Source organism: Falco rusticolus, chromosome 17, assembly GCF_015220075.1.
Source record: "Falco rusticolus isolate bFalRus1 chromosome 17, bFalRus1.pri, whole genome shotgun sequence".
NCBI classification, from domain to species: Eukaryota; Metazoa; Chordata; class Aves; order Falconiformes; family Falconidae; genus Falco; species Falco rusticolus.
Genome location: NC_051203.1, coordinates 5,908,863 through 5,934,444, shown reverse-complemented (window position 1 = coordinate 5,934,444; position 25,582 = coordinate 5,908,863).

Genomic DNA, 25,582 nt, shown 5'->3' with positions numbered 1-25,582 from the left:
GAAGCGTGCTCAATCTGGCGTTGGTCGCCCTGCTCACTGGAGGCACAGCAACCAGCCTCACCGGTGGTGCCACACTTCGGTATGCGTGCAGTTGTTAACCCCCACTCAGCTGCTGCGGGTACCCGATGTGCAGGGCTTTGGTGGCGTACAGTCATTTATTGTTGGCATTAGAGGAACTCGGAGATGGTGCCCTTCTCCGTGCTGCTCCCCGGGCACAGGTCAGCGCTAGCGGGGCGGCTGTGCGGAGGGCGCGGGGGTCCAAACGACAGATGGTCAGATTAGGAGAGAAAAGAAACACTGGTTTTTTTGTTTGAAATATAAGGCTGAGAGCAGGGGATGAGACTGCTGAGACTGCTTGGAGGACTGTGTGCCTCTGTCCACTGAATCTTTGGTTTGTGTTTTTCCAGACATGGTTTTTCTTCACTTTCTCTCCAGTCTCTTACTCGCTCCACCAGCGTGTCTTACTCCTGTGGGGCAACACTCATTCTGTCCCTGAATCTCCTCTGGATGATTTCCATTCTGTGAGCTCATACCCTGCCCGATCTGACTTCTGGTGGATGGATCCGTGTGTTTAACTGCCATTTTCGCTTATTCCAGAAGTACTTTGCCTCTGCTCATCCCTTCAAAGGAAGCCAAAATTTCCTTCCAAATTGTAACTCTTCTCTCAATATTCGTTCCATCCCTCCCACTCCCATGAGTATTTCAGTAGATCTGGCCAGCAATGGAGATGTTGGAATTTTATTAGGAATAAATGTGAAATTCAAATTAAGGTCAAAATTGAAAATATATCTATAAATATTTGAAAAGGTCTGAGCTGAGGCAGGTTTCTCTTCCCCTTTGGGTCGAAGGCAGTGTTGATGTACAAAGGTATTTTGGCACTTTTGAGCAGACAGTTTTGAACAGCCTTTAAAATATATATTCAAATAAATTCAAAATGGGCTAAAGCCCACGGAAAGGTTAGAATATCTTTTTTAAGTTGCTTCCTGAATTTTACTTTCCTTATCTCAATGCATTGTATAGCTTTCTGCCCGTTTAGTCCATTTGTATTCAACTCGTGGAAGTTTCCTGATAATTACTTAGCCCCATCCAATTCCCTAAGGTCCCCAAATGCAAAACAATTCTTCACAAGACAGAGATTACTTTTTACAAGCTTTAACAGGAGGGGGGAAAAAGGCATTAAAATGATGTGATCTAAAGTAGAGTTTCACTGCTGAACCATTTACTACAAGACTTCATTTAGCAGATAGCAGATATTACATGATTGTATGTAAGAGAGGGTTTGAGTCTGTCCTTGCTCATGCCAATGCCAAATTACCTTCAACATCAACAGGGCAAAGTCATGGGGGATGCGAAGTGATGTTATTTCACTGAATTCAACATAACCTGTGCAACCTGAGGACCCGACTGTAAGAGCCATATCCCCATGTCAATGAGAAGAAAATCAAGCCCAACGGGGTTCTGAATCCATAGGTGTTAGGAAGAGGCACGTTTATTGTATCTGTTGAAACACTTGCTCACCTGACATACCTTTCCCCTCATATGTTTGTCACGGGGGCCAGGAATTGCACCCATTTTCCCCAGTCAAAAACCTAATGTTTGATACTGATAATATTGATACCCTCTTCAATTCCCTTAATTTCCGTTGCCTTATCTACCAAATTCATAAAGTGGTTTTCCAAGTGGAAAACTCAAGTTTCAGTGAAAGGAATTTCGTTTCTGCAAGAAAAAAAAGAGAAAGCTTATGTACCAATCAGTACCGATGCTATGGTACAACCTGTAAAAATCAATGGATTTATCTCATATAACATAGAGCAGCAATATGGTTAAAGGTAAAATTATGTTGATGCCGCTTCATTCACAGGTGAGTCGCTGTGCGGACACAATGCCAGCCTGCGAGGCCAATGTATCTGCAGGAACTGGAAGGGCTGCCGGGGATTTGCCTGGAGGGTTATTTACATTTTACTTGTGCTGACAAGCTCCATGCCAGACCAGGGCTGTGCTGTGGGGCACATGCTGGAACAGGAGATTGCTCGCCACCACGAGCAGCACGCAGCATAAACTGTCCGGATGGCTGGACGACCCCGCAGACCTCTGCGGAGTATGTGGAAGGTAGCTCCGAGAGCTGCTGCTTCCCTCAGAAACGCAGAGCAAGGGCAGGACCTAAGGGAATGGGATAGACCTGGTTTTAGGAGAGCCCAAAGACAAATTATGTGGATATTTGAATTAACATTGTGACGGCGTTTGTCAGGAGCAGGAGGTGAGAAAGGTGAGAAGGGAGAGGGACGTATCCTGGGAGGCTGGAACCCACGCTGTGCGTTCTCTGAACCTGTGCCGAGGATCCGTGCACCCCAAAGGAGCTCTGGGGCACGATGAGACAGTGCTCTGAAGGTACACCATGTTGTCTTGCTCACACAATATAAAAAAGGGCTCATCTCCAGCTCCCTTGGTCCTCCGGGGTTGTGGGAACCTTCATTTGTCACTGCAGAAAGGAGTCTCAATATTTTATGAAAAAAGCGTTTTACCACAGGACTTTGGTGAATATCAGCATAATTTAAGTGTGATTTAACGGAACCTTTCATTGACTTTTTAAATTATGCCTCTCCATCACCTACCCTATGGGTTTCCTTGCTTTTCATCTTGCAAATCCCATTACTTATTAATTTCCCCATAATACATAATAGAGGCAGAAAAGCATATAGCGTCCCATTCAGCAATGATTTACAAGTCTCTTAGTTCTGAAGCAACATAAGAAAGAGCAGACATTTTACGAGTTTCCTCTGTGCATGTTTTCTTTGGAAAAATGTATAAAGCAATGCATATAAACCTAAGGCTTCTTTGGGCATGATCTCATAACGACAGCTATTGCAGCTTTACAGAAGATGCAATCTGATGAAGATTACAGAAGCACAGTCAGGGCAGAATTAGTGAGGAGATGGTGAGCAAGATTTACCTCATACTCATTATGATAATGGATGTAATACCCATGGAAATGCTGATGGGCTTTGCTTAGAGAGGAAGAACTGCAGGCAAAGAACAAATACACAAAATGGCATTATTTACCCACATTCCCAATCAGGCTTTTGCTGGCCTGTTAATCTTTCTACAGGGGGCCCATGAGAAACTTTGATTCCTTCGGCGTTTGGAGAAAATGACTAGCATATACCATGAATCAGAGGGGCTCATTTAGGAATGAAGAAACTATTACTCATCCTGCTCTGGCATGAATGAGCATCTGGCAGCATATTCTGAAATTCTGTGAAGACAACAGGAGGCAAAAGAAAAAAAGAAAAAAACTAGCTCCAGTACACTTCTTGTCAGCTCAGCAGGCAGCATATGAGAATTGGAAGGAGGTAGCACAAAGACAGATCTGCTGAACAGAGCCTTTATAAGCTTGCTTTCTGTTTCCATCCATCTACTCTTTCCAGCTTTTTTTTAGCACAAGCTGGGTATCCTAACAGAATACACGAAGGCAAATTCACCCGGTCGGTCCTGGAAGTTGCATTCTAGAAATTTGCAGACTGCAGCAGTTCAAGGAGACAATGCTCCCGGTTAATGCTCTGGTCCCGTTGAACTGGAGCTGGTGGAGTCCTGAGAGTACTCGGATTTGTTTATGTGTGCTCAGACCCCTTATGGTATAGATAATGTACTGGAGAGTGAATGTGCTGTATTCCCAGGAACAGACATGGAACAGTGAGCATCAGGGTAATGAAGTGCTTACATAATTTTTGAGGGGCAAGCCACATCTAGGTCAGTAGGTGATTAAAAATGGAGCATAGTATCTCACAGCAGAGAAGCAGAGGGAGCTGTAAAGCATGGGGCAGGAAATAAAGGCTCATTTTATCTTTTAATGGTTGTGTTCCATGATCATTTACAACTACTGTGTTGTTTCCTCTGCTTCCTTATCCATGTGCAGAGGTGAAACTCAGGAGTGAGCAAACCATTGCATGTGCACATTGTTCGTTCTCCTACAAATTAATATCCAAAGCCAATGTGAACACTGATGGAAGCTGAGGTTACTGGGGGGCCAGGACATCGCCCCACCTTGCTGTCCTGCAAGGGCTCTGGCTCGCTTCTCCACAGCTTCCACCTTAACCAAAAATCAGAAGATGCTGCAGTGCTACTCCAGGATTTCTAAGGAGATCCGGCTAACTACAAAGTGCAGGGCTGGGGCCACGTTAGCAGCATATGTGTATTTTATTTTTTTTTGAAAAGCGGCAGAGCTGGAAGCTCTGTGTGCGGGGCGGGCAGGCGGTGGAATGTTCCCGGAGCTGCAGGGACTTGCCTTGGCCGCAGGAATGCTCGCAAGACACAGCATGCTGCCCTGGCCGCCGTCTGCATTCATTCACCCTCCAGGTGTAGGCAGCTGCTGATGCCGCTCTCAAAATTTAATGTGACATTTTTCTCATTATTATTATTTCTTGTTGGCCTTCTTTTCTCTCTGCTGTACTTTTTTTTTTTTTTTTTTCCTTTTTCCCTGCTACTTTCCTACAGCCGCTTGCCTATATCATAACTGTCAGGCTTCCTGAAGCAGCCATTCCTACAGGCAAAGGCATATTGTCAAAACAACCCCATATTTGTATTTCTTCTTGTTTCCTCATCATGGCAAACCTTCTTTTACAAAGAAGTCCTTTCCTCCTGTTCTTTTCCCCTAGGTATTCCGCTGAATTGATTTCTCCTCTCATTTTACAGATGAGATATTCCAGGAACAATCAAAATAATATTAGTACTGTCAAACTTAATCTAGGATACATTAATCTAGGATATAGGGGGGAATCAGGTCCAGAAAACTTTGACTTCTTTTTTTATTGGAGAGCTAATGAAGTAGAAGGAGGATGACTGGCTACTGAAATTTAAGCAACCGAGAACAAGGAAGATCTTTTATTCAATAATTGGAATAAAACTTGATTCTCCAGAGATTTCAAGGAGTACAATCAAACAGGGAGACAAAAGAAGACTAACTGGTTTTCTTTTTATTTTTCAGAAGTAAATTAACAGGTTGGGGTTTGGGTTTTTTTGGTGGGGGTTTTTTTTTGGGTGCCTGTACTTACCACAGGCACATATATAGAAAGAGACAGTAAATCAGGAAAAGTTTGACCTCTCAAAAGGTCTGAAGTTGAAGTGTTGGCCGAGGTGTCTGCAGCGGCTGGCAGGGCTGTGCCAAGGGGCCGTGGGACCTGTGTTAGATGCCTCCTCTGGGATGAGATGAATCACACCTTGCAAGTACTGATTTCTCTCTCTTATCTCCCAAGGGAGCCTAAGGTGACTAGTTGAGATCCAGACGTTTAGACAGATGAATCACAAGCTCAAAGCCATGGAGAATATAATGAAAATTTGCAAGCCTGGGCCCAAATCTTTCTAGTCAAGTCGAATAATTTTACTGTTTTACTGAATAGACTGATCAGATGTCTTTAAATAGCTTCATGCTTTACTGGTAGAAAATGAAGATAAGTAAATTCTCTCCCAGAACAAAGACACCTTACTTATTTTTTTCCTGAGACAGTGTAGGCAATGGTGTCCCTTTCAGTACGTACTTCCTTTAGTAGTTATCTGTCTTTTCTAAATAAACACATAATTTACCTCTCTGTGCAGCCTCCAGAGCTCCCCATGCCTTCCTCTGAGTAGAAATTTCAAAGAGATTACCAGATCAGACTCACTTTTAAACCATCTGGTTCCTGTACTTCATGTCAAGGTTTCCAAACTACATTGATGTCTCTCAAGCCTTCAATGGCTCGTTTCAAGTTCCTCTGTCCTTTGAAACGCGTGTGCTCAAGTGTGAAGTTCTTACCCAGAAAACTCTTCTCCCTGTGTAAGTAGGTAATATAATGATGCTAGAAAGCCTCATTCTTCTAGGAGACCAGCTTAAGTGTCCCAGGGGAACTAAAATCCACAGTGACAGACTGCCTCCTTCCACATCCCTTCTCAAAAGTGTTTCGTGGTGGTGACAGGTCATTTAAAAACAGGGTAAGTAGACTAGAAAATGAGGGTATGGAAGATGATACTTTGTGAACTAGTCAGGATAGATTCAGCGCTGATCATTTCTTCTTTGTTTATTTCTTTGCTTGATACCTGTTACTGAATCATCCTGTAAATCCCTTGTGATCTCTCTGAGCAGGGACTATCCGTTTTATTTTAGCAGAGTATTTTGCCCAGAAAGGTCTAGCTCTCCGATCAAGAGCTGCAATGGCTGCAATAATAAGTTAATATTACCAGAAGCAAGATGCATTTTGTCATGCATCCCCTTTGCAGAAAGGTACAAACCAAATATTGACTTCAAAGGATACATCTTTGTTCTAAACCTAATGCTCAAAAATATTTTACAGTCAATTATTTGTGATTAGAATTAAAAGAGAAACCCCCCTCCCCTTACAGCCTATAATTACAACTGATCCTTTCATGAAGTATAAATCCAGTAATTAAGTAGTTTCAAAAGTTTTAATTCACTGGGCAATTAAAAAGAAAAATGTTGGGTGTTGAGACAGAGAACAATGCTGATGTGTTTTTGGGGTCTTATGTTATCAATGGAACTTTTAGCAGAAAGATTTTTCTATTGATCCTCGTGGTTTTAGGAAGTAATCCTTCAGTGTGCAATCATTACCACTTCTTAATGACTTCTCTCTTAAGCCACCACTGAAGTTGTGATTTGATAGGAACAAACTAACTGTCTGAGTTGTCCTGGCATCTAGCTGAGGACCAGCCCCTGGAACTCTCCCTGCCCCAAACAGCCTCGTGTCAGCAGCATCCGAACTGGATACTGGCTGTGGTGTATGGAGGAGCAGAGCCCTTCCCTTTGCCAAAGGATTAAGGCTAAGGGGAAGCTGTGCCAGAGCTTGCACTGATGGGAAGTTTACTAACAAGACCTTCTCATAACTAATTTTTGTCATAGTTACCAATAGTGACATTTCAGTGCAGCTATTCAGTGGACAGACAGCTTTCTAAACCCGTGCCCTTATTCTCATCTTCATGCTATTTAAATAGCACGTGTTCAAAATAGCGTTTGGGGTGGTTCCTTGTACTTGTGTTGGACGTTTTGGTGCTTCCTTCTTGTGTTGGTCTATAAAATCCCAAGTTTGGTTCATTCAGTCTTATCTTTGATATGTTTATGCTTTGGACAAAGGGTATGGGAGAGGAATATTGATATGAGTTCCACAAAAATAAATACTTCAAACTTTTTTGTTTCAGAGAATTTTCTTTTTCTCAACTGCTTATTGGAATTTAAAAATATGGTCAGAAAGAGATGTATTATTTTATACACTTTTTCAGAAACTGTGCATCTATTTCTCAAGATAGCTCATGGCTGCACAATAATTTAGGATTCCAGTGAAATTATTAGCTTGCTGTTTAATGCTGAAAAGGCAGAGCTTGTAATAGGATTTATACACCCCATCTCTGCTTCTCTTTACATCCCACTGGGAAAAAAAACAAGCGGAGGTTGTGAAAGCGTCACGATGAAGTAAGTTAAAATAGTCTGTAGCAACATTTTGGTTGTGCTGGTACTGTCAGAGAGCAGCAAGGGTGTCTGAAACATTGGAGGGAGCAACAAAGAAACTGGATTTAAGATCAGTGAAGATAATACCAAATACCAGCCATAAAATGTCAATAAGATCTTGGACAAGTTTATCTGGCTGTTGATAGCAATAGATATTAACATATTTGGCAGTTTAAATAAACAAAACATTAATTACTATTAATAACTTGCTGAGGAAAGAAGCTAAGGCATGGTGAGAGCATAGGAATGTCTGTTGTGTCTCCAGCTGAGATAGTTTAGCTACGGGAAAAGATGGTTGCTATACAGGACTGTTACAGAGCCTAGCATTTTATATGAAAACAAAAATAGAAACAATTATCTTAAAAGTAAATTACTGGATGAATTCTAGGGTGAGTAATAAAGAAATGATTAATGGGGATGATCTAATAGGGAATTGAGGGACATCAGTGGACAGCCACATAAAATAAATATGTTGAAGCAATAAAACCTCAGACTAGCACAGAATGTATATTTACAACAAGAACTGAACTATAATATAACTGAATTAGTGGACGTGCAATAGAATAAGAATTGGAAGTAATTAATTATTATGGAAAAAAATAGTGGTTGGGTAATATATTTTTGTGTTTTCCAATATGAAATTATTACTCAGAAATATAATGCAAATAAACCCAAAGTAGATAATTTGAGTTTGCAAATGATCTTTCTGTGTTGGTATTTAATCCCGCGATTTACATTTTCCCTCCAGGATTTTTATATTTTATCTAGCTCTACATACTAAGCCGAGTTACTGAAGTAGGATGTTCCAAGCATAATAGCTGCTGTATTTCCATGAGCCAATTTCAGTCCCTCTCCTTACCCTTTTTCCAGTAAGTGCATAACAAAATCCAAGAGGTACCTGTAATCCAGACTCCCATGAGGTATTATATTCACGTTTGGACACATCGTTAGTATGGAGTCAGAATGGAAACCGTAGGGCTTTATCCTCTCTCGAAGCTTGTGAGGCTAGGAGGAGGAACAGGGTTATTGCCATGTTCATATTTTGAAACTGGGACTTAAATTTATTGAATTCATTGCATAAGGGAGGCCTTGTATATCTTCTTTCTGGATATTCATTGGTCTTTGGTAATACCTTGTGTGTGAAATCCCTTGGCAGCTGTGCTAGGAGAAGGTGTGAGGTGGATCTAGAAGGTTCACAGATTTTTTCCTGTCTATGCTATAGGTATTTTTTGTTTTGCTCCATGGCTCGTCACGCCGTGCCGTGTATTCTCGACAATCTGCCGGGCTGTCTGTGCCGTGCCCTGCGTGTGTTGGCTGCGCGGGGCGGGGGGGGGGGGGGGGAAGTGCCACTCACAGGGAATGAACCAGGGAAGGCTCAGCTGAGTTTCAACATCGTGGATGTAAAAACGTACCCAGAGGAGCAAAGGTTATGCCCACAGAAATGTTGACAATCAAGCCCCATTTAGCATCCTGTAGTAGCCCGCTTCCACTGAGAGGGAGGACACTGCGCCAAGAGAAAATGAACCCAGCAGCTTCGCCAGCCTGTCCGTGGTCCTTAGTCACCCGTGCCATTTGCCAAGATGGTGACAGATGCTACATGTGAAAAAATGCAGGAATGGTGTGAGGCAGAAGAGAGCTGTGTGGTGTTTGCATTTTAACCACCTGATGGAAACACTTTGGGTTTGACTTGTTTCAGTCACAGATCAAATCTGATAAGCCAAATTTAGGGATACTCAAGTGTGTGGCCATGAAGGAGGAGCTGTAATTTTTCTCCTCTGAGATCATGCTTATGCACTTTTCTGTAAACACAACAGTAAAAAAACACTGATTCTTTTTTTCTCTTGCAATTTCAGTATCATTCCAGGTATTATTTTTAGATGGCCCTTCAACCTGAAAGAGTCATACAGAGTTACCTCACTGGCAACTGCATATTTTTTCCAGAGCAGGGAATACCCGTGTGCCTCCAACACATACGGTGTGTTACCCTCTCTGCGGGTGAGAACAGCGTCACAATCATTTGGAATCTTATTTCCAGGGTTCTGAACAGGCCAAGCTTCCAGCAGCTGCAAACGGAGTTGCGCATTCTCAGCGTGTCTGAAAATGAGGACACACTCGCTTTTCTGCCTTGTCTGCATGCTGCTGTTTGAAATTAAGATGTCCGGTGCTTCCTGGCTCTGTTCTTGCTGAAACTTTTCTTAAGGTGCTTGACTCTGATTTGGAGGAAAGTCTTTGACCTCTTGCGCAGCCCTAGTGAGGCTCTGCGCTAGAAGCGGTTGGAAAGCCAGAGATCTTGTATAAAATCTTAAAGTGTTTTCACCTTTTCCCTATTTGGTAACACAGTTTTCCCCTGTGCTTTTTGACTTGCCATCCCCCACCACTGCCTCTCCCCTTCCCTAGCATAGGTAACCACACATTTTGATGGAGGTTTAATCTCCTTCCTTCCTTCCTTTGCAAACCCACCTCCTCCCTTGCCCAAGGCAACCTGTCAACTCAAAAGCATCACAAATCAACTTGACAGTGGAGATCTCCCCTTGAGCAACAGCGCTGGGAGTTACACTCCTGCTGATTCTCAGATAGAGAGGGTGGGGTGCATTTTCCACATAAAACTCAGTCACAGCTAAATGGAAGTAAATTTCCATTCCCCATTCCCTTTGTTCCAAACTTCTGCTTTCAACAAAGCGAATCCACAACCTCAGGAGGATGCCCAGGATGTTGCATAAAGGCAGCCAGGTTAGGAGAACTGCAGTGGCAGTGCCGGTGCCTGTTGACTGTGTTTGGCATCTGCTTCTGCCTTTGCCGCTGCCTTTTCTAGTGCCGTTGAGCTGAGGATCTCAGGCTCCGTCAAAAAGTTGAACTAAACTGCAGAGGTCAACCATCACTACAGCACCTGTTATGCCTGTTTGGAATCTGAGGGTGCAAGAAAGTGAAAAAGATGTTCAAGCTGACAGCATAAAGAGTTGTGTAATTTTATTTTTTACTTCTTTCTCGGTGTTAGAAGCATGGGGAAGTCACACACGTACTGCTGAGTCCTGCCAGTAACACAAAGCATCTGAACTCTCTGGTTGTGTTAGACCTAAATCAGCAACCGTACTGATGTTAGACAAAGGGCTCATCCTTTGCTCAAGGAAAAAGACCACATCTTCCTTGTTTTTATATGTATAATATTATCACTATTGCAAAAGAAAAAAGCTAGAAACTAGCCCTAGCTTGTGCTGTTTTTCCAGGACTTCTTCAGGTTGGTGGAAGAAGGCTGCTCATGCATTCTCATGAGAACAGACTAGATACACTGTGAAAATGCAAGCATCAACTTCCTGCCCTCAAAAGCCTTACTTTTATCTGTAAGTTGCTGAGAGTCTTTGCAGACACCTTTGCTAACTTAGTCAGAAAAAAACCCTCTTATTTTGTGTATGAGAATGTACGCGTGGTTTGCTTTTCAAAAATGTCTCACCATCAGTGCATGGCTTCAGAAGAAGTTGCTCCTGTCTGTATCAAAGAAAGAATGCACTCAGAGCCAGACACGAGAGAGAAAGAAAGGAAAAGAGGCTGCTCCTGATCGGCTTCTCATGATAAACTGTTCTGCGTGAATCTTGGAACGTCAAACAGGCTGACCAGACATCGCAAAATCTCCTGCTGATTCAATGACTTTTGGAGGCAGAGTTATTTCAAGTGCATAACCTCTCCGTGATTCGGGGAAGTGAAGCTGCACCTATTATCTAGATTTAGCCAGAAGCTGAGTACTTGCCATGTTTGATTTATTAGTTTTATAAAATGCAAGGTCTTTAATGTTTAGTGCTTGGAGCACATTGTAATTTTAGCTACGTTATTACAGTTGTTGACCAATGTATGAATTATCTTCAAAGGCTTTGAGTTCCTCTTAGCAAGCTTTCCCACTCCAACTACCAAGTCAAAGGAAGCCAGGAAGGTCTGTTCTTTCAAGGAAAGAAGCAAAGTGTCATGGGTTGAATGTGCATGAGTGTTCTGGAAACACAGTCAGCAGAAGCCCTGGAGAAAGCACAGGGATTATTTGCTAGCGCAGAAACTATGGTCAGTACTACTCACAATATTTAATTTTAGTATCTGTTAAATAGCTTCTTAGAAATTATTATTAGCCTCAAAATCCTGGAAAAGGAGTTGCCGTAAAAATATCCACCAGCTAGCCTCTTTGCTAAGTTCTTTGGACCACGTAGGCTGAACTTGCCTCCGAACACAAGTGTCTCTCAGAGCCACATCTGAAGGGGCAGTGGCAGCGTTCGTGCTCCTTGTCCTGCCCAGCCTCTCCTCTGGCACGCTTTGCCTTCAGGAGCTGTCACAATGAAAACTATTCCCACCAGGATTAAATGCATTTAAACTCATTTTTGGAAATTGTCTGGGCACAGCCTACTGTAGAAAAGAGATGGCACAGAACTGATTAAATAATGTTTATGCAAATACAAATGTTGTCAGGGTGTTGTTTTCTTATTCTTCAAGATCCAGCTTGTCTAAGACTTTTGGCTGAGTGACAGGTTTATTGAGCTCAACTGAGCTAGTAGGAGCTTGATTTGGGGTGGGCAATTGCCAGAACCCCACAGAAGCTCTTCTCCAGTGCCTCTTCTTCCCACCTTCGACCTCAGCGATCTGTGGGGCCTCTGGACTCTCCACCCATATCTCTCACTGCTGACTCCTCATTAGCGCTCTGCTGAACTCCGAGGCTTCCACTTTTCACCCCCTCGTGCTCCTTAGAAGCCCCATGTTGTTCAGACACAGTGCCTGCTCTGCAGCAGCAGCCGCCCTGCTTTTGGTTTACAACATTTTGGTCCACCCAGTGCTCAAGTAAGAGGTTTACTTGTAGAGGAATACTGGTGGTGGTGGAGCCAGGGTATTAGGAATTTACTGACAGGTGCTAAGAAGACAGATGTTTGCAACAGCATTGGGATAGACAGATTCCTGCAGAGAGGAATTCAGGGGCTTTTAGATAAATAGGGTGATATGAGGAATCATTTCCAATAATATCAAAGTGACTTTCTGATCCGGTGAAAGACGCTGGATTGAATCTCAGTAGAAATACTAGTAAGTCCGACAGGAACACCTCTCTCAAACCACAGTGTTTTTTACTGATCTGCGTTATTTTCCACATGGTACATTCTAGACTCCTAGGCAGATGACTCCCAAGTGCACAAACAGCATGAAAAGTCATTGCTGTCGTTAGTCATCAGAGGAAATACTTGCGTAACTGCTCAGATTTGAGCATGTATTTGCCTGTGTTTTTATGACACTTTGTCTGAATATTCTTTTAAACAACAGTTCATTTGTGCAAGTACTCCAGGAGAGCGTACGAGAGACGTTATGACTCGTGGGTGCTATTGAAACTAATTCCAAGCCTTCATCTGAACAAATGTTTGCAAATTCTTTTCTGCAGTATTTACACAGTTCTGACCTAAGCTTCATTAGCTCAGCATTCATTTCTCTGCTCCGATACCTAGCTGGCCAGCTGGAACCACGGAATATTTTCATGTGCCATTTTCAAGGGGGACCCTGGGGAAAGTCAGCTACTTGCTGATAAGAAATACAGAGTAGTAAAGCGTGTGTCTTGTGGTGTTGTCTCTGCCCATGAGCCACACCTGAAAGTGATGACTTTTCGTGGTACCTCTGCCAAGAGCAGTTTTGCTCCCTTTTAAAATGCAGTTTGAAGTTACAAAACTAAGTCAACTTTTGAAGGTATGTACGGATTTTATTGTACATACTGGTAGCGTAACAGTCTTGGAGTGACAGCAGTGTGATCAGATAGACATTGAAAATGTCAAAATGACAAATGTGTTCTGTGCAACTTGGAAGGATAGAAAACAGCTACTGCACGTGCACAGGTCGTTAGTGTGCACCCGCTGGACCCATAAAGTTTAGGTGAATTAAATAGCAACGAGTTCTTCGCCCTGCAGTGTATGTGTACCAGGTTTAGGTATTTCTGATGCTGGCTGGAAAACACAAGTAGGTAATAGTCCATGTAGCTGTTTTTCACCATTTTAAAATGGCTTTAGGTGCTTACCTGAGATAGCCACTCGTCATGCAGTGTGGCCCAGGGCTTGAAGCCGATCTCACCACAGTTGCACTGGCAAAAGTCTATTGTCTCCTGCAGTGTTAGTACTGGTTTTGGGTTTACTGTGCTGTGCATGAGATCAGAATATATGCCTGATGCTAGACTAGATAATGGTGTGAAATGGAAACTGAAGGTACTGAGGTTCTGATGCGCCTAACTCCAAGCATGTACCCTTGCTAAATTCCAAATTGCTTTTATACCAGTGGATCTCCTATAAGTCAATCTAGTAGTGGGGTTGATCTGTTCAATCTTGGTATGTTTTTACTGCTATCAGTAGTACTTCTGTGATGTCAGTAGGATTCAATCACACAATTTTTCTATGAAATGAAAAACGTATATTTCAGGTGAATATATGAATTGGTCTAGAACTGGATAAATGAGAAAAATAGAATGTAGTTTGTATTGTCATTTGTATTTATCTTCTTCCTGAATACTTATTGTTTTGGCCAGTAGTGGAAACAGAAATAGATCCCAGAATGTGTTTCCTGCATTATTTCGTCCAGTTTAAACTTCTTGGTAGGAATCGGACTTCAGAATTTAGCTGGGATAGTGCTGAATCCCAGCAGCATGGATTTGAATCTCCTGTCATCTCTTCCCACTGAATAGTTGGTTCAGATTTAAGCTTCAGGTTTTGGCCCTTCTCTGCCTTCTAAAAGTATGCTTTAATCTCCTGAAAAACATGAGCCCGATAGCTCCTGGGTGCTTTAATTAAGTGAAATGAAAGATGTTAATTTCCATAAATAGAAGAGCTTCCAAGAACAGCACAGGGCTCCAGCCCAGCCACCCACCTTGAGGTGCACGGTGAGAACTACCCGGCCAGGTCGGTGCTCCGGCAGGCGGGGAGCAAGGGGGGCTTGAATTTTATCTCCAGAGATGCTGCTGATACGGTAATGAGGGCCAAAGGAGTCCAGGTCCTGAGCGCCCTGGCTATATGGCCAAGGCCAGGGAAGATGGAGAGCTCTGCTTTCCTCTGCCCAGCTGCTGGGGGCTGGATTGCTCCCCCAGCCCAGGGTCTGTGGCTCCCTTGGGCCAGGTCATGATTTTGAGTCAAGACAGACACCTAGTGGCCAGAGAGCTGGAATTTCCCCAAGTTTTGTTCCTTGGGGAGATTCTCTCCTTGCACTCTTTTCCTTTCCTTTTTCTTCGTATTTATTTATATTTTTTATTTTAGGGAAGATGAAAGCAAGATCTTAATGCTGATCCTTATCTACGTGCTGCATTTCCTTTGGTCCTGATTTGCCTCGAGCTGTTCTTGAGCTTTGTCGTGGGAACGTTACAATGATATTCGAGGCTATTTTCATAGGAATATAGATTCCCTTCTGGAAGCCTGACGTACCTCAGCATTGCCACTGAAATCAGTTTGTGCAAACTAACAATTTTATCCGTGCTGAGGAAGTGAGTTTAAAAATTGCTTAAAACAAAAGTGCTAAAAGAGGGGGAACACCAGTGAAGGACGGGATTCTGAGACAACGCGATGGATAACACCCGAGAGGGTGCTCGCCAGCAGTTGTCCCAGTAGCGCCAGCAAGAAGCAAGGCAGGCAGCTTCTTGTTCAGTTTGGTTGCATCAAGTTTTGTCCTACGCAGCACACCTGCCCCTGCCCCTCGAGGACGGACACCAAGATTTATCTGTTCTCATCAGTGGAAAAATATGATTTTCACATTGCTGTAAGCTCTGAAGTCTCAGTGTGATGATGGAATTTTGTTCCGGCAGCCAGCACAGCAGCCTTGGCTACATTAAGTTGCAAAATTAACCTTTGCAGCTACCTATGCAACCATACTCACCGTCTTCGGCTGCAGCAGAGGCCGTGTCTGCTCTGCAGAATGCAGAATCCTTTGTTAATGGTGCTGAAGGCAACAACTGAATTTGGCAAAGGGCGCTGCATCATCAAAATGCAGCAGATCAAAACCCCAAATACTTTTACCCCTGCGCTGTAGAGAATGTTCTTCAAAATGTAGTTTGAATAGTAAAAACTCCCTGATTTGGCGGTATTCACTGAGCTTGTCTCCAGGAAAGGGAGAAAAGCCTTAACAGGATGAGTCGAGCCCTGTGATGTGAAATCATGGCTACACTGAAAGCATCATGGCAGCATGACAATTCTAAACAACACAGTATCAAACCAGTTGGTAGAGCAATTCCAGAATATTTATTCTGTGGCCAGTGGTTATTTCTTTGTGCTAATGAAACAGGCATTTTTCTTCATTGAATTGAATCAAAACTAATTGAGTAGTAATCAGCACAGGCCCCAAGTTCAGATAAATGTTGCCTTCTTAATACTCTGTAGAAATTCAGAATCCATTAACTATCTTCAAATGAGATTTTATTTTAATTAGTAGGATCTTAGCAAACCATTACAGACAGCATTCATGCTGTCACACAGAACTTTCCTGTTTGCTTAACACTGGAAGGGGAAAATAATTTTCAATTAATTCAAGTGCTGATAGGGTTTACAGTTTATTTTTAAACTCAAAAAACATATATAGTTTTCTGATAGGTGGGCAGGCCTCTTTTGGTACAATTCATAATTTTCTTCCTTGTGTCTTCAGGAGGCAACAAGTTACCCTGTTGATACCTATCAATTCATCTCAATATGCCTTAAGTGCTGGGAAACTATTTTTATTGCAAATCTGCCTTTGCTTGCGCTTGCTGACTTTACATAAAAGCCGGCGTGGCACATTTCAGCAGTGCTGAATTTCCTCCTGAAAAACACCCTCTTTCTGTAATTCTTGATGCTGCACATCAGCGTTTCCTCCAGGTAACACCAAACTGGAGAGCTCAGACTGCCAGCAAAGGGAGGTGAGCACCTGCCCTTCCCACCGGCACTCTGGCCTTTGCATCTAATCCATACTGCCCCAGGACCGCAGGGAGTGATGCTTGAATTTATCTCTATGGCAACTTGAAAGAGCTCACAAGGTAGCCAAAAAATAGGGGAGTGGGGAGGATGGAATCAGTGGATGAGAAATAAACAAAATAACGTGCTGATGCATTGTAGAGGAATGGATTTATGGGTTATGACATTCCTAAAATATCTTTATTTAATAATGAAAACTTCATTATCCAGCCCTGTGCCAAAGTGTTGCCATGGGCCTGCTGCAACTCCCTGGAAAGATCTTTCATCTTGACAGAAGTTCTAAATTGCAGCATTAGTGCTTTAACAGAGAGGAAGTTATGGCCTATTTTGTCTGTCCAGGGAAATGAGACACACATTACTATGGAGCAGGTTATTGAAATCTAATCACTGAGAATATTAAAAATGAGGTAGCAGAAATTTTTTTTTTTCTGTGTGAGCGCTGGGGATAAATTAAGTGATAAACCTTGAGTGTTTACCGGAGTTTCATTATTTTATTAAAAAGTAATTCATCTTTATTACAGTTGAGACTATTATGTTTCACATCATTAAGAAAGCAATGCATGGAGACCCTAAAGCTAATTTTCAGTCCAACTATCAGAACACATTATGTTTTTATTTTTATCACAGGTATTGCAACATCCTCTGCGGCTGCATATGCTGACCTCCAGAAATGTTTGATCCGTGATGTTTCAGAGACGGAGCTAAAAGCAGCCCGTGCTCACCGACTAATCATCAGCACTGCGTGCACGTGGGGCTTCGGCCTGAGATCCAGGTAAGGAGCCTGGTGGTTGGATTAGAGCCGTGATCCCACGCCTGGATGTGCGATCTCAGCTGAGCCATCCTCTCTAACCACTTGAACCCAGCGGCTCAATGACTGAGAGAAAAATCCCGCCCGGATTCACAGGCGATCCAGCCGCCAGACACGTGCAGCGGCTGAGCAAGCCCATTTCTGTTCCAGTTCCTGTGGGTTTGTGCCAGCCCTTCTCCTGATCTTCTGACACAGGCTGGTTTTTGCTTTGCATTTGGGGTTCGGGCAGAGCCAAACCCTTCAGTTCTGCGCGGGTGAACACGGGCTGCTTTCCATCGTGCTGTGGCGAACCTTTCCAAGGTGTGTATTTGTGGGTGTGCAGATCCCCCTGGAACTAGACGTGCTTTGCCTGGCTTCCTCCAGCTAGGACAGCTTCACTCGGTCCCTGTAGCTCATGGACAGCCATGGCCATGAGTATCACAAAGGTTACTCCTCTCTGCAAATCAGAAGTAATATAGTTGCAGAGCTGGATGAGTCCTTGTGAATGCTCATTTTAGCTTTTAAGCTGTTTTGCTGGGTTAGTGTCCCTGTTCGAGTCCGTGGGCCAAGGATATCACAGCAAAGGTGTTTACTGGCAAAAGCCTCTGCTGAAAGGGCAAGGGTTTAGGTGAGCACTGGAACGCATTCACAGGGAATCTGGTATTTACAATTGTAATATTCCCACAAAAATCTCAGCGTTCAAGTGAGGCTCACTGGCTCTGGATCTGCATCACTGAGAAACTGGTTCAGTGTGCTACGTCCGTACGTGTATACAGTATAGTGTGACATATATATATATATATACAGGCTCACATATACGACATATATATACATGCTCATATATATGCATATATATACATGCTACATATATATTGCATATATATGTAGTATATCTACAGGCTCATTGCTCAGCCCCGTAGTTCAGACTCATTTTCTGATGCAGGCACTACACAGGCTGATTAAGAGCATCTTATTATTTTGCAGCGTCTGTGTCTGAAATCCATCTCCCTGCCCCTGGGGTCACCTTTGCCACACAGCCGTCCCCACGCCCCCCTCCCCCACCTTCCCGGGGACCCGCTTCAGGCTCTGGGAGCCCTCAGATTTGCTCTGCCGTTTCAGGACACAGCTGAGAGCAAGGAAAAGTGTAAGCCCAGGGACCCCAGCCGCTGAGAGCAGGGGAGTTAGGCGAGAGCAGAGCACCCTCTCACGCGCGGCTCTGGTAGGACAGTGCGTGGGCTGTAACGGGGGAGCATCCATCTCCATCATCCCCATCATCCCCATCATCCCCATCATCCCCTTCTCCCTGTGCCTCTGCCTGCAACACGGAGCAAGGAAACAACATTAATTTGGTCTGTCAAAACACCTATGACTTTTGTTAAGTCCTGAGCACTTATGTAATTTTTAATTCCATCAGCTGGTAAAGATCTTTATGTTCAGGTAATTTTCTGCTCCGGAGGGGGGCTGCTAGGGTGCCAACAAACAAATACTATTGTCTTTATGAGAAAAAAAACAACCCTGCTATAATGCAGCAGGTTGAGTGGCTGTAGTATGCCAAAATTGAGAGGAAAATGGCCATGTATCCATCCTCAGCGTCTGAAAGCAAAGCAGGGAAAAGTTTCTTTTGACAGATATGCTCATAAAAATAGTAACTTTAAGCTGCACGTATGGGAACAGAGGACATAGGCTGTTCTTACATAGAGTGATAATTTAAAAGTAAACCCATCGGCTCTAGGCCTTGTGTACACTCATATAAATGAGCTTCAGCCAATTTAGTTAAAACTTTCCAGGTAAAACTACTTGTGTAAATGGCTTATATTAATTTAGTATAACTTAAACACATTAATATAAATATTAATGCATTAAATTTTATAATAGATTAACTTTACACCTAAGTAGACTGCTTCTTAACATAAAATAAATTCTTTTTAATCCACTTTGAGAACGTCCAGGCTGAGAACTAAAGCTCTATTAAACCATAGTAGCGGGACTGAAGCAAATCCCCATATTGACAAAACCCCAGAATAATTCCATTGACTTTCTTCACTTCTATTAAGCTTAGATTGGCTATTAGGAAAAATTTCTTCACCGAAAGGGTTGTCAAGCATTGGAACAGGCTGCCCAGGGAAGTGGTGGAGTCACCATCCCTGCGGGTATTTAAGAGATATGTAGATGTTGTGCTTAGGGACATGGGTTAGTGATCTTAAAGGTCTTTTCCAACCTAAACAATTCCATGGTTCTATGATCCCTATTTATGGCAGCCCTGCTTAGGAGAAAATTTAGGCTGGTATCATCTGGTCATGCAAAACCAGTGGCCATGGTTGTGGTTTGTGAAACGCTGGGCTAGGGAGGAGGTTTGCTGGGGAAAGGCAGCGTTCGGCCGGGGCTGCCCTGCGGCAGCACCCAGAAACGGGAGCTCTGCCCGGTCCTGGCCCTGGCGGGTCAGTTTGCCAATGGTCTAGGAGAGATGTGCTGGTGCTGGGAGCCAGAGGAGCTGTGCAGGCAGCACCAGGAGAGAGCGCACAGAGGAGCACTGCCTGCATTGATTCTTTCCTGAGGTTTAGCTGGGCTTATTTAACTTGTGCAAAAAAGAAAATTCTGATTTCGAGGTAAATGTGAGAACAAAATGTATCTGCTAATTGGATTTTCTGAAGGAAAGCATACCTGAGTGTGAGTGTGTCCGTGTTGCAAAAAAACCTGGCTTTTACCGCCAGGCCTGGCTGGGTATTACCTGGGGAGGAAGGTGAGCATGAGGAACATACCGGTTGGACAGGAGGAAGAGCAAAAGACTGATTCTGAGTTACCCGCATGAGCACAAGTGGCCCAAAAAGCCCCAGAAGCCTTGTCCTGCAAAACGCCTCTGTGCGTGGGAGCGTGGGAGCCCAGCCCCTCGTGGCAGGGAAATAGCCAGGTGTGCCCTATAGAACCAGCACGTATATAAGATGCACAGCAGAGGCCGTCATGTGCTAATGCAAGCGCGTGTGCTGTCTGAGGGCATTTCTGCGGACAGGGATCTGCAGTTTGAGGTCGCTGCTGTTCTCCTCAAGCAATGCAAGTGGCAATAGGGGATCAGCCTGAGAATTATCTGCACATTTTATGCAGACCAAGAAGAAGTAATTGCTAGGAATGCCTCGCTCAGGATTTTGAAACAGATAACAATATCACTACAATAAAATACAAACGTAGTAAAGGGAACAGATTGCTCCTGGTGTCTGGTTAATCAATGGACTGTGAAGAGACTGAGGTGATAAACTGACTATGCTCAGAGCTAATTTTATGCAATATAGTATGCTCATAAGATTAGTCTATTTAAAAATAATTTTAATCAAACTTTTTTAAATGCAAAGCATTCTGCACCACTCATTTTCGATATATGCCTTAAAACAGATGAGGAAGACAGAAACATATCCTTATTGTACATGTATAATTTAAACAATATCATCAACTGAGTATTGATTGCTGACTAATGTGCTTATTAATTAATACATGTCTTCATGTTAAATACATTTCTCAGAGCTGTTCTGGGACTGTTTAATAAGAGAAATGAGGAGTTGTAGTACAGTACTTTATTATGGAATGTCCAAGTCACACCACAAAGTGATGTAAAGCCATGCCTTGTGTAGCTGTTTGCTGGAATGAGCCGCACAAAGGCTGCCCCAGCAGGGGTGGTGCAATGGTGGAACTGGATTTCAGACATCAGCTTCTGCCTCTTAGTTCTGCTTACCGAAAAAAAAAAAAAAAAAAAAGCAAGCCCTATCTATTTCTAAATTAGACCAAGCATTCCTCCTGATAACAAGGGAAGCTGGGAAGGGCCTCACTCTGCTACTCTAATTTATCGAAATACTACACTTACAAATGCCACTATAAAACCAGTACAAAAAAAGAAATGGAGTCCTAGAAAAAAAAGTTTGCCATGGATCAGTAGTTTATTCCTGCGTTAGCAAGGATGCAAAGGAACCAGCTGTAAAATCAGTGATCATCATGAGTCCATTGCTCTTGACCTACAGCTTTTGTAAGCTCTGTAGCAGTCTGTGAATCTCCTCTCCCTGTCTATTCCCTTAGCAGGCCATATGCTCAGCCAGCAATTACCCTTTATTCGAGCTGCAGTCAGCCACTGCTTTGTTATTATTGTCTTCCTGGTTTTATTTGCTCCTTCAAGGCAGGTTACAGCCCTTTGGCTGGCACCCAAATACCTTCAATTCCCTTCTTGTGTAGATTATTTCCTGTCTTCCATTATTCCTACCAAAGTTGTTAAAACTTACTACTGACATTTCCCGTCTTTGGCAGTGAGAGAAAGCACCACATCAGTTTTGAGCCAAGCACCTGTTTGTTCAGTACTTCACCATCCTGCTCACATCACGTTCACCACACTGCCGTGCTTTACATACGAAGCAGATCGCTGAAGATTATGGATGATAGCTTGCACATCTCGGATGTACGCTGTATCCAATTTTCTTTACTCCTTCTACTCTCTTGTGTGCTGAGCAGACTTTTTAACTGACTGTTTGATTGATGGGTATTCAAAAGGCACCTTTATGAGCCCTATAAATAATCCCTTACAGGTTTTACTTTTCTTCTTTTCCCCAAAGGTGCCACTTAATCAGTTCTCCAAGCAATGGTCCTTGCCCCACCTTTCAGCTTGCCTGCTGTTTGAGCCATATCTGCTCTCCTCTGAACATACCTGTGCTCGTCTGCGGCTGCAGGGACTCCTGGTGTGCAGCACTTTGGCACTGGGCAGGGCTGGCCTTGCTGGGCGTTGCTTTGTGACTTGGCCTTTTTGCATCAGTAGTTATTGATGTATAATATAGGTACTTTGTGTTGGTGGGGGGAATGAAGACAAATTTCCTACTCTGAATGTTGTTATAAATTATAATGGAATTGAAAACTGAATTGTGAACAGCAGGTGAACACTCTAGTCAATAAGCTTTTTGTGTATACATAAAAACATACAGAGCCATTTCCAACATCCAAAGCCATCCACGCCTCTTGATCAAGAAAGTGCCACGTTTTGCTAAAAAAACAAATGTTCCCATGAGCGTGTGATGCATCGCAAGGACCTTCTCCAAACCTGAGGTCCTCTGGGTTTTAAAGAGCAGCAGAGTCGAGAGAAACCTGCAAGAGCTATTGTGGCGCTTGCAGGCAGGATGTAAACCCACCGTTCATGGGTGTGAGTACCAACCCAGGGGCAAACAGCGCCCTGCTGAAGGCCACGCACAGGGAGCTGCAAGGGAGGGGCTGGGGACATGTGAGCACTGGAGCTCTCCCCGCTCCTGCCCGTGCTGCTCTGTGGCTCGGTGCAACCCACAGTCAAAATGACTCTTGTTTCCTTTTCAAACTCCAAGACTGTAATTCTAGCTGACACAGTGTGAAGTTTCATTTTTTTTCCATTATTGCATGATTTGTGGTGGGATCAGTTTAAAAGGAACTTCCCTCCCTATGTTTTTATACCCAGCGAGTTCATTGTTTGCAAGAAAAACTGGTGGGACAATGGAAGAAGCAGAATGCTGTCCTCTGAGCATTGTATCTGGTCATGTGTTTTACAAGTATCTTACAACCTCTTTTTCATCACGGCTTTGATTAATATCTGACTTGAAAAAATATGGGCTCTTTTCATAAGAGCCACTTTGTATGTCTATTATTTGCCGGCTGACAATGGGAATTGGATCAAACTGGGCAGGTACGAAACAGCGAGATGGATAAGAGGCAGAGCAGGTACACATTAAATGTGACATCAGGTATAACTACTCTTAGAGTAACTGAACAGAGATATATCCACGCTCCTGATACTCATTTACGTCGGTGCTTCCTTACCCCGCTCAGCCAGCGTAAACAGGCCTTTGAAAGGAGCATAAATGTTTCCTACAGCTGCATTAAGGGAATTTGCACCAGTGAGAATCAGTCTGTACATATTTAAAATAAATAGACGTGCACATAAAAAAATAACCCCTATTATTACACAAGGATGCAGTGGGAGTACCAGGGGAATGGCTAAAGTAACAAAACTTGACACCAGTGATAATAAAAGAGGGAACTAAAGCAAAGAGATCACCCCAGCCTGCTGGGTTTCGAGTGCTTAATCAAAACTGACTTCTACTACTGCAGCTGCAAAAGAAATGTTTCTAGCCTCCCATTAATTTCCATACAATAACCCTCTAATGGGGGAGTTGCCGGGGAGAGGAGGGCGATCAATCTGCTGTAATGACACACTAGAGACTGAGGGAAAATGCAAACTTGGAGCAATTTCATGGCAGGTGCAACCTTGGAAAGTATGGCCATTTTTCTAAGTTAATTTGTTCCCCTGATATGTTTGAAATCCATATTTGTACTTTAAAGGTCTAAAATGCAAGATGATTAAAAAATATAACCAGATTTTTGTAAGCTTTTCAAGTGTATCAGGTGATATATTAGTGCCCCTCCTTGGAGCTAGGGCAGCTGGATATCTTTTATCATTTGCTGCCAAAAAAAAAAAAAAAAAGGAATAGGATTGTTTATTCTAGTGTACGCTTTCTGTCTTTAGCCTTCCCATTCACCTCCCGAGACTGATGCTCATTTGTCTCCTAGCTGAATTGATCCCTAATGCTATAGGAAGTAATAATAGTAATAATAATGGTAACTAATAGCAGTAATAATTATTATTCTTGTTATTGTTCGTAACAACAGTACTATATAATGATAATGATTATTACGGCTACAAGTTTCAAAACTCGTAATTGAGTTAACTCGATTTCTGGTATGCTTTGGGTCTGATAGACTTTGGGTGCCTGCACCTTCTGGATGTTTCTAGAAACCCCAGCTACAAACCCTAACAGGAACAAATGGCTTCACACAGGGGCTGGCACTGAAACACTGAAATAATTTCATTTGGGTCTTGACCCCGGTTACTGTTTTGGTAAAATCCATGTCTTTTTGGAGTGTCTTGTGCTTTTGTAGTGGGGTGCGGCTCTGGGGTAGATGGAAGCGGTGGCCTTTCTGGGTCACCCTTCCCGGCGCTGCCTGGGAGAGCCACGGAACTGGAGCACAGAGGGTGCCGGTGGGCTTCCACTGGACACCTAAGGGGCAGCCCACGGCGGCTGGCTTCTCACAGCTCGCCGCCACAGCACCTCCTGAGCACCCCGCTGAGGGCTTGGGGTACTTGTAATTCCCGCTGGGCTTCCCCACCCTTTTTGACAGTTGCTGGGTTTGGGAAGAGGTGCTTTTCCTTCTCTTCCAGCATGTCCAGACCAGAGGCAGTGCGGCTCTGGCGTGGTGCAAGGGCAGCTCTGTGCGGGTGACACCGAGCTTCTGGGGAGCCCAGTCACTCCCAGCACCGTGGGGTCAGCATCTCGCACCCCTTGTCAGACCTGCAACCCTCTCTCCTGCTCACCTTGCCATTTGGGCTTCGGCAAGCCAATCTTATTTATGCTGATTGCTACTTTTCCTTTCTCAGCACTTAAGAACTACAGCCAGAATCCTAAAAGTATTGAATTTTCAAGCTCTGGGAAGTGCAGGGGCTTTGCATGAGAATTGCGTACCTGCTCTGCTCAGATGCTTTTGTACTTTTCACTACATACCTATCTGCATCTTTAGATTTGTGTCTTTGTGATACGGCCCTTTGCGGCTGAAGTTAAGGTGTGTGCTGTTTTTATGTGGAGATGCTTATTATTCTACTGTGATGCTGCATTTATGTGATGCTTGTGCATGTGGAGAAGCTTGCTGTGACTATTCTTGTGTTCTGTTTTAGACACCAATTTAAATACATACTCTTCCCCACCTGCCCTAGCTTAAAAATTCTATTTCAGCTACACCTACAAACTTCACAGTGGCTTAAGTGCGTGGTTTTTTTTTCCTGCTACCCTGCTTGGCTCCCATTAGCATGCTGAAGTAGATAAACAAAATAATTGATTGTCTAAATGAGATTGCAGGATTCGTAAAGGTTCAATTATGTCTTCCTAAGTTTGATCTCAAGTCAATGTAATGAAGTATCTACATAATTCTCAGTACATCATCAAAATCAATTTATTGGAATCAAATGCTACAAAGAAGGTAGCCAGAATGATCTGAAGTATGAAACAGCAACAAAAGGACAGACCAAATGCACTAGAGCTGAAATGCGGCGACAACCGCCTTTCCTGAGTTATTTCTCTGATGGTTACACATACAACTTGAGGGCTATGTTTTATCCTTTTTAAAAGCTTGGTTCTGACTTCCTCACTCTCATAGAGGAGTTCAGAAACACAGCTGACTTTAACAGAGCTGTCATTTTTGGCTTAGTTTGGCTGTGCTTTCTCTCGAATGTCGATGTCGAAATCTCTGATGTTGAATAGCCCTTCACTCATCCATCAGGTCCAAAGAGTAAAGGAAGAGTGAGGCAGGCCGGGTTCTAAAGATCTTTTAATGCAATGAATGTAGATG